At 51.4% G+C, this 20,621-nt stretch overlaps 1 protein-coding gene across 3 annotated transcripts in view; it reads right to left on the bottom strand.

The window, feature by feature from the left end:
- The window catches only part of RBBP8 (RB binding protein 8, endonuclease), a 2,310,314-nt gene that overhangs the window by 152,006 nt on the left and 2,137,687 nt on the right, over nt 1-20,621 (bottom strand). The window lies entirely within an intron of this gene.

Here is a 20,621-nt window from a genome sequence, read left to right as displayed (position 1 = left end):
TCGCCCCAACACTGGTCTGTGAGGCACGCTTCTTAAATGTAGATATTGCAGCAAGTGGTTTTGTGTCCCCTGTTGCGCTAACACTAGATCGTCCCTCATGAGGAAGGTCCCCTTCTTCCAAATCTGTCCTGCCCTTACTAGACTGTTCTCGTACTGGGGATGAAACCGGATGGTGTCTACCAGGAGATCCTTTATCCTTTATCGGGGGTGGGAGGGTTGGGGGAGGCCCAGATACAACTTAGTGGCGAGGGCCACAACGTTACCCCTTTCATGTTGGGTGAAGGCCTCCAAAGCGACCACAGGACCTTGAGCACAGGGTGTGTATGGATAAGCGGAGTAGGGAGTACTGGGGGGCCCACAACCATTCTCTTAATGAGACTGGGACAAAGAGACCGTTTTTCGAGGCTCACCCACTGCTTCGCTGCATTATTCCGGTAAGATTATTAGGCCAGTAAGATAGCTCAGCGGGTTGAGCGCATGCTGCTGTAATCTGAGCGTGATCTGCAGGTCACTGGTTCGAATCCCGGCAAGTCCAACTCAGCCTTTCATCCTTCCGAGGTCGATAAATGAGTACCAATTTCGGTTGGGTGATATTGTTTGTAAATATGTGCTCTGTAAAGCGCTTTGGATTAAGGCGCTATATAAATAGCACATCATTATCATTATTCCTCAGGTGGTCCGGAAGAATAGGTTGTTGTGATGCTCTATAATATTTCAAAACGTCGGGGTAACTCATGCCACCCTCGCTTTTAGGGGTTACCATAGTTTTATATGCTACCCTTGGTTTCTTGTCTGTCCAGAGAAATGCTAACAACGCTCGCTTCAGGTCTCCCAAAGTATGTCGTGGGAACTTCTATAGGGAGCGACTGGAAGAGAAATAACATCTTCGGCAGTACATTCATTTTAATAGTTGTGAACCTTGCGGCCTGGGTTGTTTGGGCATGAGAGACGCTCTCCTGGGTCTCCCTTAATAAACCGCCACTGTTGGAGCGGGCTGTCTTATAATATTGCTTGCGCGGCATGCAGGTGCTAATTTCCCGCGACAGTTTCCTGGTGTATATACCGGGAGGGTCTGGAGCACCCTCTTGCCATTTCTGGGTACAGTGCAGTCGACAGTACAAGCTCCCACCCGTCAGCAACAACACTGGTCAGTGTAGTTTTATGTCCGTTCTCTTGAACGTTTCATGGGCTCACATCCATTCGGTGTGCGCGCTGAGCCTGTGTGGGTGCTGCCTTTTTCTACTCGCTGCGCTCTCCACGCTGCTTGTGCTTTCTTCATCCCCTACTGTTGACTTTTCAATGTACCTGCTTCCAGCGGCCTGCACCACTTGATGCACCTTATGGGACTCATACTGCTGGCGTCAGGCGGCGTGTCACTCACGCTCCAGACATGGGGTTGGTCTCTTCTGTATCTCAGCACGGTACGCTCCCTCTGCGCTCTCCTGACCTGGGTTGGAGAGCAGGGCGTTGTCTGCTACGGCTCTTCTGTTGTTTGGATGCCTGAAGTGATTTGGGTATCGGGCGCTCCTCAGGCTTCGATGCGTGGGTGGGGATTTACAGCGTCGCTTCTTGGGCACCTGGGAGTTTTGAAATGGGCTGCTGGGCCTCTTCCCGTTCGGGCAGTTTGGAGGGTGGGAGGCCACCGATGAGCCCGTAACTTGGTCACTTTTTGCTAGGCAGCTTCCAACGCCACTAGCTCATTGTTGGTCCGGGATAGATGCAGAATTGCACATTTCATCCACCGTGGTTTTTCTCTGTGAGGGAAACAAAAGCTTAGGCCGCCATTTCGCCTGCACCCCCTGGTGGTCTCCCAGCCCTAGTTTTAAATACTTCAGTTAGCTGATTAATAATCTTCTTTCTTCTATCCTCCAATAAGATGAACAGAGGAAAGACTTTTTCTGGGATGCTTGCTTGTTGGATGATTGGTTTAAAGGGTATAGCATTTGGCTTAAGTAGAGTAGGACCAGCTAATTGTACTGTGATCCCTTCTGGTACCTGATATGCCCCTACTCTGCAATCATCACGCTTGGCTTCTATGTGCTTAATCAAGAAGTCCAAGTCCTCTTCGTTGGCTGTATCTTGATCTAGGATAGGCATTGGAACTTCAAGATTAGGGAGATTTATTTCATGCACTGGCTTCAAAAAAATTATAAGTTACTCACTGTAGTGACTAACATACTCTTAGTCCATAGTCCCCTTTCCTCCATACTGTATGGGCGTCACTTCCAAGGGACAGGAGACGGAACCTTTTTCACCAGAAAAAAACTTTCTTCCCTTTAAATTTAGAGGCGCGCGGTGGTGCGGCCCAGGGAGCATGCACTGCTCTGACTCCGCCCTCCGGCACCACACCTCAGTCCCCATTGACGCGTCGACAATAGATTTAACATTGCCTAATGACACCAGTATTATTAGGGGGAGGTTGGTGGGACGTATGGAGGAAAGGGGACTATGGACTAAGAGTATGTTATTCACTACGGTGAGTAACTTATAATTACTCTTATCACCCGTTCCCTTTCCTTCAAACGGTATGTGCAATTACAACTGATTGTACCCCCAGGGTGGAGAGGAGACCCTCCTTCTGCAAATAGGTCTGAAAGCCGCATCAGATCTAGAGCTGGCATCCAAACAGTAATGCTTTCTGAAAGCCGAGGGAGAGGCCCAAGTGGCCGCCCTGCTTATGACTTGCCAAGGGACATGGCGCTGGAATGCGATGGCCGTTGCATTGGCCCTGACTGCGTGGGCATGCATGTTGGCCGGGAGCAGCTTGTGCTGGCCCTCATATGCTTCCTTGATGGCAGAGACCTCCAGTGGGATATGGAAGCCTTGGAGGCCAGATAGCCTGGTCTTAAGCCTCCGAACGTGACAAACAGGGCGTCCGATTTGCAGAAGCCCTTGGGTCCTGTCCAAGTAGAATTTCAGGGCACACCTGACATCCAGGCAGTGCAGCACTCTCTGACTACTTTGTCCTTGTGAAAGGTAGTGTATGGTTCCGAGGCGACCAGCACCTGGATTTCGCTGACTCTACGAGCCGAGGTGAGGCCGACTAGTAAGGCCGTCTTGAAGGTGACCATCCTGATGTCCACAGATGTCATTGGCTCAAACGGTTTGTGCGCCAGAATGCCCAAGACTATGTTAAGGTCCCACACAGGGTGCGGTCTCTTGACGGGCAAGTAGAGGCTTGCGAGCCCTGTCAGGTGTTTCTTGACGATAGGATTGGAGGAGGAGAAGATGCCTTCCTCCGAGTTCCTCTAAGCCCCAATGGCTGCGAGGTATGTGCGGCAGGTGTCCACCTGCACTCCTGAATGGGCGAGGTGCGCCGAGAAGGAGAGCACGTCGTCCAAGGTGCACGCCAGGGGGTCGATTCCCTTGGAGTCTGCCCAGTGACAGAATCTGGTCCACTTGCTCTTGTACTGGGTCCTGGTAGCCTTGCTCCTGGTGCCCTGTATGATCTCCAGATTGGCCTGTGAGAGGCTGAGGTGCCGCAGTGTTACCTGCTCAGGTACCAAGCTGTGAGGGCTAGTTTCCCTGGCGCAGGGTGGATGACTCTGCCCCCCTGTTGTGCCAGAAGATGTGCTGAGCCCATCGGGAGGTGAATCGGGGGCACCTCCAAGTGACTGAGCAGCTCCGAAAATCATGGCCTGGCCGGCCACCATGGAGCTATTAGAATGATGAGGAGTTGGGAGACTCCTTGATTTAGCAAATTACTCTCTGAATCAGAGGCGTGGGTGGAAAAGCGTAGGCCTTCATGCCAGTCCACTGGAAGTGAAATGCATCTCCCAGAGAGCCGGGGCCCTGACCTTGCCAGGATGCGAACTGGGGACACTTCTTGTTGTGCCAGGTGGCAAAGAGATCCACCTGGGGGTGACCCCCACCTGTTGAGGATCTCCTGAAGAACGAGGTCGTTTAGCTGCCACTCGTAGTTGTCCGCTCCCAGCCTGCAGAGCCTGTCCGCTTTCAGGTTGGATTCCCCCCACGAGGTGGACTGCCGTGAGGCAAATGTCGTTTTCCAGGGCCCACTACCACATGCTGATTGCCAGTCTGCACAGAGGAGGGGACCTGGTGCCTCCCTGCTTGTTGACGTAGTACATGCTGGTTGAGTTGTCCGTCTGGATGAGGACAACCTTGCCCCTGAGAAGTGGCAGGAATGCCTTGAGCGCCAGCCAGATGGCGTTCAGCTCTAGCCAATTTATGTGGTATTCCTTCTACTGTCGAGTACTGGTGCCATGGAGATCGTCCAGGGTGGACCCCCAGCCCTCGAGAGAGGTTTCCGTGGTGACGGTGGCCTGAGCAGTGGGCAGCCAAAGGGCTTGCCCATCTGTAGGTTGCAGTCTCTGGACCACCAAGTTAGGTCCGGGTGGAAAGATGGAGGAACTTTGATCATCTCGGATTGGGAGCCCCGCTCCTGGTTCCATGAGGCCGCGAAGTGCAGCTGAATCCTCCTCATCCTTAGTCTCGTGTGCGGGACAGCTAATAGGACCGCTGCCATTAGACCCAGGAGATGTTGGTACCACCATGCCGAGGTCATTTCTCTGCTGAGGAAGTGGGGGTGGCTGTCTTGATAGCCAAGATTTTGTCTTCTGAAGGAAATACCCTCTGGAAGCCCGTGTCCCAGATGAGGCCCAGAAATGTCAGAGTCTGCGTGGGTTGCAGCTGCCACTTCTTGAGATTAAGCGAAAAGCCCAGATTGTGCAGAGGGTTCATAAGGCATGGGAAGAGTGATGAACTGCTTCCGGAGATGTAGCCCTGACGAGCCAGTCGTCGAAGCATGGGTAGATGTGGAGGCCCTGCACTCTGAGGAGGGCCGCCACTGCATTCATGAGTCTGGTAAAGACCCTGGGGGCCGAGTTGAGGCCAAAAGCGAGGACCTTGTATTGAAACTGATAGCCCATGATCCAGAACCGTAGGAAAGAACGATGGGGCTGCCAGATCTGGACGTGTAGGTACGTGTCCTTCAGATCCAGGAGCACATCCAGTCTCCCTTGTCCAATGTCTCTGCTATGAAACCTGGCGTAACCATCTTGAATTTTTGCAGGGGTAAGGAGAGGCTGAGGGTGGAAAGGTCCAGCACAACTCTCAGGCCTGCCTTGTTCTATTTCTGAATGCGAAAATCCTGGAGTAAAAGCCAAAGCCTCGCTGGGAGGCTGGGACTTCCTCCACTGCCTGGCTCTCTACGAGCAACCGGATCTCTGCCAAAAGAGTTGCTGTCCCAACCTGCGGGAGTTGAGGGGAGGAGGGGGAAGAGGCTGGGATACAGAGGCGGTACCCCATGGATACTACGGAGAGGAATCATGGGTCCGCGAAATTCTGGCGCCAGAAATGTGCATGTGGACCCGAAGGGGCGTGTCATGCCTTCTTTCCCTGGGAGGCTGTCGTGGAGGAGGGGGACTGGAAAAAGCCCTTACTCCCCCCCCCTTTAAGTTGTTTGCGCAGGTTCTGAGACGGCGAGCGGTCCGGCTGCCTGGATCTACGTTCCTGGAAGCCTCAGAACCCGCCAAACGTACGACCCCTCTTGGAGCGCTGCTGAGATTAGGTGTATGCTTTGGGCGTGGTCTTTGTGAGGATGGATAAAGACTTGGCCGTTTGTGAGCTGTTTTTCTTTTTGTCCAGCTCCTCGTCCGTGGAGGAGTGGAACAGGTCCCCCTCCCCCTCAAACAGCAGATCTAGTATGCATTCCTGGACGGGTTAAACTTTGCTGCCCGTAGCCAGGTCGTCCTTCTCATGTCCATGGCAATGCAGATGGCACGGCCAGAGGGGTTAATATGGGCCACTGTGGATTCCATGAGATTGTGCGTAACCAGCTTAGCCTCGTCTAGCCCCGCCTTAAAACGTGATTGGCTCTGGGCGGGGAGTTCCGGAAAGGAAGTCTGCAATTTCCCGTCATAATCTTTGGTTAGTGACAGCCAGCATGGCATCTGCGCTGGCCTGACGAAGATGCAAGGATGCGTTGGAATAGAGTTTGCCGTACGCCTCCAAGATCTTCTCCTCCTTGCCTAGCAGCGCCGCAGAGAAGGAGGTTGAGGACGACTGAGGCTTGAGTATAGTAATGCCGCTGCTATCACTGAGGAATGCGGCTGAGGATGGGCCGAGAGCAAGAGTGTATACCCCCTCCATCTGCCTGTATTTGGCGTCCAGACGTCGATTGACCGGCTGGGCCGAGTGGGGTTTGAGTCAGCCCTTCTTGGCCAAGGAGACATCGGTCTGCATAGGCATCGCCGATTTGGCAGAGGGGCATCGTGTGAGGATTTCAGCCAGAATCTCCTCTGCCGGCTGCTCGACCTCGGGTTGGGGTAGGCCCAGATACTCCGCGAGACCAGCAAGACGTTCGTGGAAGGCCCTTGCTGAGGATGGCGTGTCCAGATCCTCCTCATCCGTATCCTGTGGATCTGGGGGATCCTGTGGAGGAGGAGTTGGCGCCGGAGGCTGGGGTACAGGGACCGCAGCCAGAGGCTGAGGAGGTGACGGTGGTTGAGGAGTCGGCTGGGGAGCCGGAGGAGGTGGCTACACCGGGTCAGGGGGTGCCTACTGAGGCATCTGTGGTACCGCTAGCATGGCGGGAATGACTTCCCTTATGGCGTCTTTGAGGATAACGCCCATCCGAGGTGACTTCATGAGGCCGAAGGAACCTCTCGAAGAAAACCTCCTCGCTGACTGAAGCGGTGGCAGGGGGTGCTAACAGGGTAGCGGGAGGATGCTGTGGCCGCTGCATACCCTGTCCATACGGACACAAAGGAAAGCTCCCCTGCGCATAAGAGGGGTAGACTGTAGGCCACGTACCTGGTTGAAGCCAGTCCCACCTTGACACTCGTTCTTCGCCGAATTCCTGGAATGGCGCCGGACGGGAGCGCTTTCTGGCGCGGCAGCCATTTTGTCGTGCTGCCTGCCACGTGTTGCTGGGCCCGCTGGGCCCAGCCTCCTCCAAGACTCTTGCATGTGGATCACGAGGGCCCACCCTGCTCCTCGAGCCTAGGCCCGGTAAGTGTGACACCCTCGACCCGGGGGTCAGTAGAGCTGCGTTTAGGCACCCCCGTGGATGTATTGCCGGTATTAGGGCGTAGCCCCTCGGCCACGGACCCGGTAAAAGGACTTTTGGTCCCTCAACACTGACACCGGGAGGATCCACGGATCCCTCCGCCCGGGGGCCGGTAGCTGTGGCAGCCTCAGTGCACGTGCTGGTAGAAGGACCCGAGCGGTCCCTCCTGCGCGGGAGAGTCCCTGGGAAGTAGTCTCCTTTGCGGGTGCGATGGAGAAGGGAATAGTTTCTTACCTGTAACTCCATTTCTCCAGCATTGGTATCTTTCATGGATTCACATGCTTAGAATATTCCCCGTCGTCAGACTGGGACCCCTCGGTACACATATATAACCTTTTCCAATAGGAAAACTTCCGACACTTTTGTGTCCTATCTACGTCCTTTTAGGACCCGCCTACGCATGCTCCGTAGGCCGTCCCAGTATAAGAGGCCCGCCCCCGCGGCTCCCCTTCAGATTTCGGCCCCTCCAAAGTAGGAAGGGTTAGACTTATCAAATACATTACATTCCGGGGAGGTTGGCGGGCGCATGTGAATCCATGAAAGATACCAATGCTGGAGAAATGGAGTTACAGGTAAGAAACTATTCCCTTCTCCAGCATTGGATCTTTCATGGATTCACATGCTTAGAATAGATTGTATAGCAGTAACACTTGAGATGGCGGTGAGAATGTAATGTAATATACCCGCACCATACTACACAATGCATATGTACAGTAGGAACAAGTTAACTCATATAACCTTACCCACATAGAATATACTGTCATTAAAAGGTAGACAACAGATTCTCCACAGCGTGGAGCTTACCTTACTGAAACAGATGGCGCAGGACAGCTCTTCCCATCTGCACCTCGTCCGCATGCTGCCTGACAAGGCAGTAGTGGCGGGTAAACGTGTGGGGCACTGACCATGCCGCAGCTTGGCATATGTCCGTCAACGGAATTCCTGCCCATAAAGCTGTTGAGGAGGACATTGATCTTGTAGAATGGGCTCTAGGATGTCCCTGCAGTGGCCTTCCGGCCTTAGAGTGACAAAACGCAATCGTCGATGAGACCCATCGAGCCAATCCTTGTTTAGAGATTGCTTTTCCTCTCGTCGACGGACCATATGCGACGAACAGTTGTCGAGTAGACCCGAGTTCCTGTGTACGATGTAGGTAAAATTTCAGAGCCCTCTTAACTTCCAGGGTATGAAGAGCTTTTTCTGCTGCCGATGATGGTGTGGCGAAGAAAGTAGGGAGAACAATGGACGAGTGTTTGTTCTACACTGTCGGAACTTTTGGGACGAACATAGGATTAGTTGCCAGGACTACTTTGTCCTTAAAGAATCTTAGGTATGGTGGGTCTACGACCAGCGCTTGCAGTTCCGAGATTCTTCTAGCTGATGTGATAGCAATCAAGAATGCCAACTTCCACGAAATGAATTTTATGTCGGACGTGGCCATAGGCTCAAAAGGCGGTTTCATTAAGCCTGCCAACACTGTGTTGAGACTCCAAGTCGGGGGGAAACGTTTTTCCGGAGGAAAAGCTCGAAATAAACCCCTCATGAAGTGTTTTACAAGTCTGTCACTAAATAGAGGAGACGACTGCCTCTTCCTTGTGAACCTCGAGATGGCCGCCAGGTGCACCTTTATCGATGTGAAGGATAATCCCCTCTCCGCCAAGAGGAGCAGGTAAGGTAGAACTTGTTCCGGCGTCACCAACAACGGTTGTAGGCCCTGTTGTCCTCTACACCATTCACAGAACCTCCGCCACTTATAGGAGTAGGATTTGTTTGTAGAAGGGGCTCTAGCCGCCTGCAGAATTTTTTGACAATCCTCCGAAACGTCTAAAGCACCGAACTCCGAAAAGTCAGGAGCCAGGCTGTAAGGTTGAGACTGTCCGGTCGTGATGCCACACCGTGCCTTTGTCCCGGGATAGTAGGTTTGGGACTTTCGGAAACGCTATGGGATGTTCCAGCGACAGGTGAAGCAGGTCGGAGAACCACGGTTGCCTTGGCCAGTATGGTGTCACTAGAATTACCCGGCAATTGTATCTGCGTATCCACTGTATTGTCCTCCGTATGAGGGGGAACGGGGGAAAAGCATAGAGGAACATGTCCGTCCATGGGAAGGAGAATGCCTCCCCCATGGAACCCTCTTGAGGCCATCTGCTTGCGAATTGCTCGCATTTCTTGTTGTCTTTGGTCGCGAAGGCGTCCAGAGGGGGGTGACCCCATTTCTCGAACACTTTCAACAGGTGAACTGTGTCCATTTCCCACTCGTGTATCTGGGCCATGCTTCTGCTGAGGGAGTCTGCTTGGGAGTTCCTCACTCCTGGGACGTGATGAGCCACGATGGAAATTTCGTGCTTTAATGCCCAATGCCATGTTTTCTGGGCTTCTATGGAAAGAGTTCTTGATCGCGTCCCTCCTTGTTTCCTCAGATAAAACATGGCTGTTGTATTGTCGGTCAGTATTCGTACTCGCGAACCCTTGATGTGTGGTAGGAATGCCTTCAGGGCCCATCGTACTGCTCTGAGCTCTAACACGTTTATGTGTAGGAGTGACTCCGTTGGAGACCATCGACCTTGCGTTTGGAGAGCACCCATGTGAGCTCCCCATCCGGTTAGGGACGCATCCGTGACTATGGTTCGCTGAAACTCCGGCTCCTGTAGGGGTACACCGTTGTTCAGTTTGTGGAAACTCAGCCACCACTGAAGGGTCCGAAGCAGCTTGTCGTCGTCGATGGTTATCTTGTCTGACCACGATCCTTGAGACTGCGTCCATCGGTCCGCGAGGAATTCCTGGACTGGCCTCATGAATAGGCGACAGTTTTGCACCAGATGGATGCAGGATGCCATGGCCCCTAGGACCGAAACGTATTTTCTCACTGAGATCTTGGTGTTTCGCCGTAGTCGGCACGCTTGTTGATTGAGTCTTGAGGTTCTGTTGAGAGAAGGTTTTACTAGCCCTAACTGGGTCTCGAACTGTGCCCCCAGGAATACCAGCGTTCTCGATGGCAGCAGAGAGGATTTTTCGAAGTTTATGGCGAATCCCAGCTGTTGTAGAAGCTGCATGGTGGCTTGTAAACTTGTGTTGGATGATGCTGGGGAGGATCCCCTTACCAGCCAGTCGTCGAGGTATGGGTATACATGGTGGCCTTGCTTCCTTAGCCAGGCCGCTACTGGAGCCAGGCATTTCGTGAACGTTCTGGGGGAGGTCTTGAGCCCAAAGGAAGAACCGTGAATTGGTAGTGAGTCCGCCCTATTACAAATCTTAGGAATTTCCTGTGTTTCCGACACATTGGAATATGGAAATACGCGTCCTGTAAATCCAGGGACGATAGAAAATCCCCCTCTTGAATGGCGCGGATCACTTCCTGCAGAGTGAGCATCTTGAATTTTAGGCTCTTTAAAGACTTGTTGAGATCGCGTAAGTCTAAAATGGGACGCCATTTGCCGTTCGGCTTTTTTACAACGAAATATCTCGAGTAGACTCCTTGACCTCTCTGTGATGTAGGAACTAATTCTATCACGCCCTTTGCTAACATGAGTGTTACCTCTTGTTGCAGTATCTTCAGATGGGAATGAGCGGTGAACGCAGGTGGAATTTGCGGAGGGCTGTGTTTGAATTGCAGAGAGTGTCCGTTTCTTATAGTATCCAGCACCCATTGATCCGTCGTTATTCGTTCCCATTCGTCGACATATGCTGAAACTCTTCCCCCCAGAACGGTGTGTTGTATGTCACTGCTGATCTTTATTTTGCTTGTCTCTCGACGACGACGGATATGATGGTCTTTTCCTGGAAGACTGGAAGTTCCGGCGACGGTTTGCCGTTTGGGAGGCACGTCTGTATCCCTGGGAGGGGTAAGCCGATCTGCCAAAGGATCTGTCTCCAGACGCAGAGAATCTTGAATTACCTGAAGCCCCTCTAAAGGGACGAAAAGACTTGTAGCTTTCTGCCACTCTGGAGGGCACCCAATGAACGTGCCGTGTCCGAGTCCTCTTTCATTCCCTTTAGGGCTTCGTCCACCTTCTCACCGAAAAGAAGGTCTCCCGCAAAGGGCATATCTAAAACTTTGTATTGTACTTCTGGCCTGAAGTAGGTACACTTTAGCCATGACTGTCGACGTAATACGACCCCATTATTGACTTGCTTGAAACCTGACTCAGCGAGGTCCACCGCAATGTTTATTGCGTGATTTGAGGCTTCCTCACCTTCTCGGACAAGTAACATCGCTGCCTTCCTATGTTCTTCCGGAAGATGATCAAGCAACGGAGCTAGCCTGTGCCACATCTCCCTATCGTATCTGGCAACAATTGCCAGAGAGTTTGCGGCCTTTACTGTGGTCGCTCCCACGGATAGCACTTTTTTGCCAAATGCATCTTGGCGTCTCGCTTCGTTTTCAGGCGGAGTCGTGCACTTGTGCTGGGCCTTCGCCTTCCTCGCCGCTGCCGCCGACACCACCGAGTCTGGCGTTGGTTGGGAGGATAAACACTTGGGGGTAGACTCTGGAGCCTTAAACTTTTTTTCCAGGCGTCCTTTCACTGCCGCTCTGAGAACGGGTGACGCATTGTCTGCAACCCCTCCTTCCACACATGGTCTAGTATTGGTATCGAGAACACAGACCTTCTTCTCTTACCCATGTGGTCGAACAAAAAACAGTCCTTTTTCTGTTCTTCCTGGGACAAACCAAATTCTTTGCATGCCTTTTCCATCATAGAATGGAATGACGCAATGTCGTCCGGAGGGGACGGGTGAGCTGGGCTTCTAGGGGTTTCCAACTCCACATCTGACTCCCAGGTTGGATCCCTGGAAGGGGATGATGAGATATCCGACATGGCTCCCCTGTCAGACTCCGAGTCTGGCAGCTCACCTTCCTCTTGTGCCAGTGCTGAGATTGGCGTGCGTAGGTGCGTCGGCTGACGGGACAGGCCCGGCTCGTCGACGGGTGACTGTGGCAGGTTTGCCTGAGGTAGTCTCTGGTCCAACGACTGTAACAAAGACTGAAGCGTGGACAAAATTTCCAACGACAAAACAGATTGAGGATTGAGAAGAGGGGCAGATACCGGTATAACGGATCCCCTCGTCGACGACTTGTCAGCCACTCGTAGCCCTAGGTCTGCTGGGCCAGCTATTCTCTCATTCTCTTCCTCCGAGGACAGCAACACAGCCTGTTCTTGTAGTAAAGTATCCGGAGGGATCGGATCAAAAACTTCAGGCCTCCAGGCCTCCTGTAGGACCCCCGTCGACGAGGACATGGTCGACGCCGTCGGTGGGACGGTGGATGCCATCTGCCTAAGTGGCAGGGTGGAGGCCGATGACTGGACCGCCGTCGACGACGGTGACTTAGCAGGTGGTTTTGGCGGTCCCGCCTTTTCCACACTTTGCTTGCTTTTACTCGACTCTCGACTCGTGGTCGATCTATGATGATCGCCCGAGGAGGATTTCCTTTCCTTTTCATGCTTTTTTGATGAAGATGATTTCTTTGACGAGGAGTCTCTAGTTGAGTGACTTCCAGACGACTCTTTTTCCGTCGGTCGAGATTTCTTCGCCGGTGGTTCCGATGAGGTAGCGCGGTGTGATGTTTTCGCTGATTGTGTGGAGCCTACCTCCGAAGGGGGGTATGCCCCCGCTCCATCATTCAGCCATGCCACCAGTCGTCGACTCCGGTCATTGAGGGTTTTTTGAGAAAACCCTTTGCATATGTCGCAGTTATCCGCCGAATGATGAGGGTGGAGGCAATATATACAATCCATATGTCCGTCCCCCTCGTAAACTTTTTTCAAGCCGCACGTCGCGCATGGACGGAATAGCGCCTTTCCAGACACGGAGGACATTTTCCTTACTTAAAAGTAATGCAACCTTGTACAAAATAGTAAGACAACACGAGGAGATCCCACTACTTTGGAGACGGTTGAAATCTGAAGGGGAGCCGCGGCGGCGGGCCTCTTATACTGGGACGGCCTACGGAGCATGCGTAGGCAGGTCCTAAAAGGACGTAGATAGGACACAAAAGTGTCGATAGTTTTCCTATTGGAAAAGGCTATATATGTGTACCGAGGGGTCCCAGTCTGACGACGGGGAATATTCTAAGCATGTGAATCCATGAAAGATCCAATGCTGGAGAATATCGGCCCTACCTTCGGCCTGTTTCGATGTTTCACAAAGTTCCTGAAGTCCTCTGGCTGCGACCTCTGGAAAAGCTCCTTCCACTTGGCTAGTCTGTTCTTCAGCGCTTTTGAGGACAGCGAGTCACACGCTGAGCAAGATTGCCAACCGTGGTCTGGGCCAAGGCAACGTAGGCAGAGGGCTTGGGGGTCTGAGGTAGGGAAGAGCCTGTTGCAGGATGGACACCTGCTGAACCCCGTAGAAGTTGAAATGCTTCGGGGAGGAGCTTGACGCCTGAGGACCGAGTACCTGAATGATAAAAAGACAAAAAAGAACACAAAGAGAAGAAGTATCCGCGCGTGGAATTACATGGCCGAAGCCAAACCCAGGAGCGCTGGTGAATTTGGCCCGTTGCCGTCGACGAGGAAAAACGAACTGGGGTGTGGCACCAGAGGGCGGAGTCATGGCAGCGCATGCTCCCTGGGCCACACCCCTGCGCCTCTAAATTTAAAAGGGAACAAGGTTTTTTCTGGTGAAAAAGTTTCTGTCTCCTGTCCCTTGGGAGGGACGCTCATACAGTATGGAGGAACGGGGAAGGGATGCAAGAGTAATAGTAATATACCCATCAGAAAACATATTGATGGTTCTTTTGCATTACTCCGAGTTGTCGCCTCTTTTGATTTTCTTTGTTTTTATCCCATCCATGGGGTTTTAAACATCCACCAAGATGTGGATGTTGAAAATGTTAAAGGTTTATCATTGTCTTGTTAACAATTTGTTCTTGATCATGAAACCAATAAAAAAAGATTTTAATATAAAATATTTAATAAAAACAAAAAGATGGTACTTTTCGAAGACAGGCCCGTACCCAATGAAGATGCCTGTTGCTGTGATATAAACAGTGCATTACTGGGCCCTGTAACTTCCTCCAATGCCCTTCCCATTACAGCTTTAAGACCTGATGTTGAGGCTACATTAGACTTCACAGTTAGACCCTCTGTACCTCTAAGGGAACGGAGGAACTTTCTTGAGCCCTTTTTATTTTTCTGCTGAACATTTTTAATATTCTTTGTTTTCTTCCTCCCTTTCTGTTCCTGAAATGGTATTGATGTAGATACTTCCTCCACAAACTTGACCATCTCCTTAGGGTTAGGAACCAAAGCCTTATTCTTTATAATGGACAGCTCAATATGGTAACCAGATGTTGAGCGACTCGGGTGCGCAGGAGACTCTGCCCGACGGCACGTAGCACGTTTGCACTTCCGAGCCTATAAAACCTGAGGTTCTGACACTCTGCGGCAAAGGCATCGCAGGACAAGGCCGTGGTGTTGAACGACATAGACAGTGAGTGCAGACGACCTCACCCTGCAGTCTGCGGCCGCCAGGTAAGAAGTTGTGGGGAGAGTTAGCTTGCTCTGCTCTTCGTAGCCCTTATGACCTGGTGCCCTTCACCCCTGACTTACGCCCCCCCCTTAACACTCCACCAAGACCTGTCCCGCTGCACTCGCCCCCCTACTCACTCGCCCCTCCGACTTACCAAGGTTGCGTGTCCCCCTATTTCCCTGAACGCTTGTGTCCTGCGTAACCCTTGCATGGTTCCCTTGCAATTTTCGTGCACTCCCACGTCCCTTCCATCCCTGGCTGCGTTCGCGCCCACGCGTCCTCTGCCCGCGTGGTTCCCTCGCAATCCTGATTGGGTGCGCTCCCGTGCCCCTTACATCCATAGTCCGCGCGTGTTCCCGGGATCCTTGATTGCGAGGCTCTCGCGCTCCCTTGCATCCCAGGTGCGTTCGCTCGCACAGCCCTAGATCGCGTGGCTCCCGCACAATTCTGATCGCTTGCACTCCTGCGCTCCTTACATCCTTAGGACGAGCATGTTACCCTGTGATCCTTGATCACTTGGGCCTCTCATAACGCTTCATTGCGAGGCTCCCGCAATCCGTTGCATCCCAGGTGGGTTCGCTCGGTGCATCCCTAGATCATGCAGCTCCTGCACAATCTTAGGTTGTGTACGTTCTCTCGCCTCTTAGGTGACGTGCGCATAACTCGATCGCGTGCCCTACTTTGGAACCCTAGACCTTGCAACCCTAGTCCGGCTGCGCGTCCTTGCTTCCCATGCGGGCCTTTACACTCCTCACTGCCCTTTCCCCATCCCAGCCCCTTCCTTTATCCTTTGTTACTGCTCTGTTGCTTTTTCTTCCTCTAGGTCCCTTTTTTTTGTTTTTAAACATTTATTTTATCGAGAGAGCAGGTCAGCAGCAATAACAACAGTAGATAAATATCAAAGCATAGTTTGGAGGTATTCGCAGTATTCGTACATACATGTCATACAACAGAACATTACACATCATGGTGAGGGAGCAGGTGTTGCATCGTCTGGTGCCAGGTCCCATAGGTATGCACGTAACAGTGTCCAAATATTTTTAGGACAACAAGGTATCGGAACCGATAGGACAAAAAGTTCCTCGTTGTCGTTCACCGTGCACAAGTCTTTTAAAAAGTTAGCTCTGGATGGAGCAGTGACGGATTTCCACGATCTAAGAATACATCGCTTTGCAACAACACATGAAATGTTAAATAGACGCCTAGTGGTTTCCCTCACTTTACCAATATCACCAAGCAGGTACTTTAGTGGGGACAGGGTCGCCTGGATCGACGTTATGTCTTCAAGTAATTCCGCCACTTCTTGCCAGAATTCCGCAATCAAAGGGCAAGACCAGTACATGTGATATGGCCCAGCGTTTGGTGCATTACACTTAGGGCAGGCTCCTGTGCAGTTCTCAACAAATTTAGCTAACCTGGCGGGGGCATAATGTAACTGGTTCAGGATTTTGAATTGAATCAGCCGGAGGCCAGCATTCATAGACACTGATCTGGTGAGTTGGCAGAAGCGTGACCACCGGATTTCATCAATTTGGGTACCCGTATCTCGTTCCCAGGTCTCCCTTATCGCATTACGGGACAGGGAATGGGCCTGCACCAAAGAGTATACCAGCGACACCCCCTTGTTGGGACCATTTGTAGCCACTATTGCCCTAATGCATTCATGCACTTGGGGTTCCATCGGAAAAGTTGGCCATCTAGCTGCAAAAGCAGTTTTCATACGATGGTATTGGAACCGTTTAAGTTGGCCACCGCCCACCGACCCAACAAAATCTGTGAGTTTGCAGAATACGCCATCTGGGAACATGTCATGTAGCGTAAACAGCTTTCTTGGATCCCAGGATTGTTGAAGGGCTTTGTCAAATGTTGGGGATATACTCGAGAAGTTCCACAGGGGGACCTCAGGGTCGTAGGGGGTCTCTAGGCCAATTCTTTTATATATCTTAGCCCAGGCTTGTGTAGTTGTATATACCGGGTCGAATGGGCAGATGTCTCTGTAAACAGGGTTAAGGAGGACTGATCGGATATCATTGGGGCGGACAGAACATTTTTCTATGAAAACATGGGGATTTGTATCCTCGGGGTCGAACCAATGTTTGGCGAATTGACAGGTAGTAGAGTTCAAAGTCAGGTGCAGCGATACCTCCCTGTGAGAATGGTTCCACCATCTTATCCCATCCCAGCCTGGCCGTCTTCCCATTCCAGATAAAAGTAGAGGTGAGCGAGTTTTGCAAAAAAAAGCCTTGCCGGACCATATCGGGATATTATTAAAATAATATAGAAGTTTGGGTAAAACTACCATTTTGAGTATCGCCACCCTACCATAAAGGGACAGTGGGAGACTGGTCCATGTCTGGAATTTGGTCGCCAAACTTGATAGCAGTTCCCCATGGTTATGTGCGTACAGCAATTGTTTATTCCTAGCAATCACAACACCCAAGTAGCGAACCTGAATCAGAGCGGGCCTGAGTCCCACTATTGCAGAGAGATCACCCGTGCAGTCAGTTAAGGGAAATATCTCGGACTTGGGAACATTGATTCTATACCCTGAATACTCTGAGAATTCATGTATGTCTGACATGATGTGTTGTACATTCTCTTCTGGATCACGGACATATAACAAAGTGTCATCTGCGTACAGTGAAATGATCTGAGGGGGGCCGGTCATCCTGAGTCCTCTATGTGAATGGTGCTGTCGTATATACTCCGCCATTGGCTCAATGGTAAGTGCAAATAATATAGGCGAGAAGGGACAACCCTGCCTGGTGCCCCTATGGAGCCAAAATGTAGGGGATAGCGTAGTATTCGTGAGGACTTTAGCAGTAAGGTGAGTGTATAGTAGCTTTACGCATTTAATAAAGTATCGACCAACGCCGAATCGCTCAAGCACCAGGAAGAGGTATGTCCAAGACACGGAATCGAAAGCCTTTTCGGCATCGAGGGCTACCACTGCCGCCTTCGCCTCGGGATCAATCTGTGCCATTACATTAAACAGGCGTCGCAGGTTGAGTGCAGTGCATCTGGATGGTATAAAGCCTGCCTGGTCCGGGTGGACCAGGATTGACATATACGGGAGGAGTCTGGTAGCTAACACTTTGGCGAAGATTTTCGCGTCAGTGTTAATCAATGAGAGGGGTCTGTAGGATCCCATCTCGTGTGCCGGTCTACAGGGTTTCAGGAGGACTGTAATAATTGCTTCACGCATCGATTCTGGAAGGTCCCCTCGGTACATCGATTCCTCCCACTTTTTTAGCAGTAAAGGGGCTAATTCACTCCTGAATTCTTTGTACAGTTCCGCGCTCAGGCCATCCGAGCCGGGGGCGCGGCCTCCTGACAAAGATTTAATGGCCTCTTCAATTTCTGCGATTGTGATGGGCCGGTCTAGTATGTTACGGGTTTCAGCAGTTAATGTAGGGAGGTCTAGGCTGTGTAACCCTCACCTGACTCCCATGGAGGCGCTGGCCTGGTTCGCGCTGCTGTGACCTCTTCTAAGGTGATGCGCAGGGTTCGGAAGACGGACTGGACCGGGCCCCCAAATCTGGCTTGTCTGGCTCGCAGAAGTATCCTTCTGTAGGCGAAAATAGGGGATTAACTGTCTGCGGGGTAATGCAATCAGCCTCCCACTTTCCCCTCTCACCTCCTCGAAACCCTTCTGTGATTCCTCGTAGCGTCTCACCTTAGGGTCTGGAAGGACAAGCTCTCCATCCTGCTTCTGATGCAGGGGCGCGTTGGTATCCAGTTACTTCACTGGATTTTCGGATTGGTGAGAACCAAACTTGCTTGGCTTCCAGGTAAGTTTTTTGATAAGAGGTTCCCCTTGTGTCCATGCATTAATGTACTAATGCTAGTGTCTTTTTCCCCATAGGGGCCGGGGTACGGAATGCCGGGGAACAGGCACCGACCCGAGATGAGAAGTGAAATCCTTGTAGAAATCAGGTAAGTCTTTAATGAGCATTTTTTTGGTAATGTCTTTTCATTCGCTCATTAATGCTGATGTCTCTTTTTCCCCTTAGGGGACGGGGTCGGGAAATGCCAGGATGCGGCACGGACCCGAAATGAAGAGGGAATGAATCAACAGGTAAGTCTTAACATGGAGATTTAGCTTTCCTTATTCCCTTCTCTCCCTCACCTTTTGTTCTGGTCTTTTTCTCCCTAGGCGCTGGGGCGTGACTGCGAATCCGGATGATCGCTGCTGAACATGGAGGCGCCCTGTAAAGGTGAGTGGAATGCGGCGCTGCAGCGATCGACGCGATGAGCTTTTAAATAAAAGTCTTCCTTTTCAGGATTGTCGGCGAGATGTCTCTGGGATGCGGATTTAGCAGGTAAGGACTTTTCCTTCTTCTGTTCTCTTCTTCTCTTCCTTTGCAGGTGATCCAGGATGCTGGCAGGCGTGGCAGAAGTCAGGATGCAGGAGCAGACACGGTGAGCGTCCAGCTGCTAGATGCAAAACAACGCGAAGCACGTGTGGCTGTTCGGGTGGGGTTTAAATAGCCTTGGAAGAAGTTCCAGGTATGTATCCTTCCTCCAATCAGGTATGTATCCTTCCCCGACCACGCCCGGATGGTAAATTAGTCCCACAGGTAAAGTAGTTCCTTTCAGGCCTCAAGGAGGCCGGGATCCTGCAGCATGGTCTGCATCAGGTAAGTGCACCCAAGCACTTCCATAATGAGCCCGGTGCCTATGGCGCCAGGACTGATGTCTTTTATGAGCCTGGCACCATTGGCGCCAGGACACTGTCCAAAGGGCCCCTATATGGGGTTGCTGGGTCCTTCCTTGGGGACTGGATGTCCGCTTTCGGGGATGCAGGGCTTGAACCGGCTCCCCGGGAGCGGGCATCATGACAGCACTCCCCCCCACCCCCCAGGCCCCTCCCAAGGTTGTTCCCTCCGGGGGTTTTGGTTTGTCTGGGAAGAGTCGGTGGAATTTCCTGGCTAATCGAGGTGCATGCACATGGTCGCTGGGTTCCCACGACCTCTCCTGAGGTCCGTACCCCTTCCAATCAATTAGGTAGAACAGTTTTGACCTAAACATTTTTGAGTCTAAAATGTTCTTCACTTCGAATTCGGGCTCCCCATCTATTAGAATAGGTTCTGGAGGTTTGAGTAGTCGGGTTCCGGGTACCACTGGTTTCAGAAGTGACACATGAAAAACAGGGTGAATTCGCATATTAGCTGGTAAATCAAGTTTAACAGCCACTGGGTTAATTATTGCCGTAATAGAATAAGGTCCCAGATATTTTGGGTTAAAAGTTCGAGGCCCTTTGAGTGGTAAATGTCTGGTAGCTAACCACACTTGATCCCCAATCTGATACGGAGGTGCTTCACTCCGATGTAGATCAGCATTCTCCTTGCATTTTCTCTTGGCTTGTTGTAAATGCGTAGTTGCCTCTTTGATGGCTTGGGTAATTGTAGAATGCAGATGTTCTACTGCAGGCATTCCGAGGTTCTGAGGTGAGTCAAGGTTTGAGGTTCGAGGGTGATGCCCAAACAAAGTATAAAAAGGACTGTGGCCAGTTCCAGAGTGTACCGAATTATTATATGCGTATTCGGCTATCCAAAGAATGTCTTTCCAGTTGCTTTCAGATTGCTATAACATACACCGTAAGTATTGCTCAAGGGTCTGATTTGTCCTCTCGGTCTGACCATCGGTCTGAGGGTGGTGACTGGTCGATAATCTTACGTCGATCTGCGCCATTTGACAACATTTGCGCCAGAAGTGGGAAATTAATTGGCTTCCCCGGTCAGAGATTAGTATAGATGGGAATCCATGTAGCCGAACAATATTTTCGAGGAATTGTTTGGCTAGGACAGAAGCTGAAGGTAAACCTTTCAAATGAATAAAGTGGGCCATTTTGGAAAACAAATCCACAATTACCAGAATAGTATTGTACCCCGAACAAGGAGGCAGGTCCGTAATAAAATCCATTGATAGAGTGTGTCAGGGTGCTGGCGGTATGTCTAGAGGTTGAAGGAGACCGGCTGGTCTTTTCTCTCGACTTTTATTTTGGGCGCAAACACCACAGGACATCACAAAAGATTTAACATCTTTTCGCCAAGAGGGCCACCAAAATTGTCGTTTCACCTTTTCCTCTGTCTTGGCAATACCGGGGTGTCCCTCTATT

This window comes from Ambystoma mexicanum, chromosome 5q (assembly GCF_040938575.1).
Source record: "Ambystoma mexicanum isolate Mex_15411 chromosome 5q, UKY_AmexF1_1, whole genome shotgun sequence".
NCBI lineage: Eukaryota > Metazoa > Chordata > Amphibia > Caudata > Ambystomatidae > Ambystoma > Ambystoma mexicanum.
This window is presented reverse-complemented; position numbering and strand designations above follow the sequence as displayed.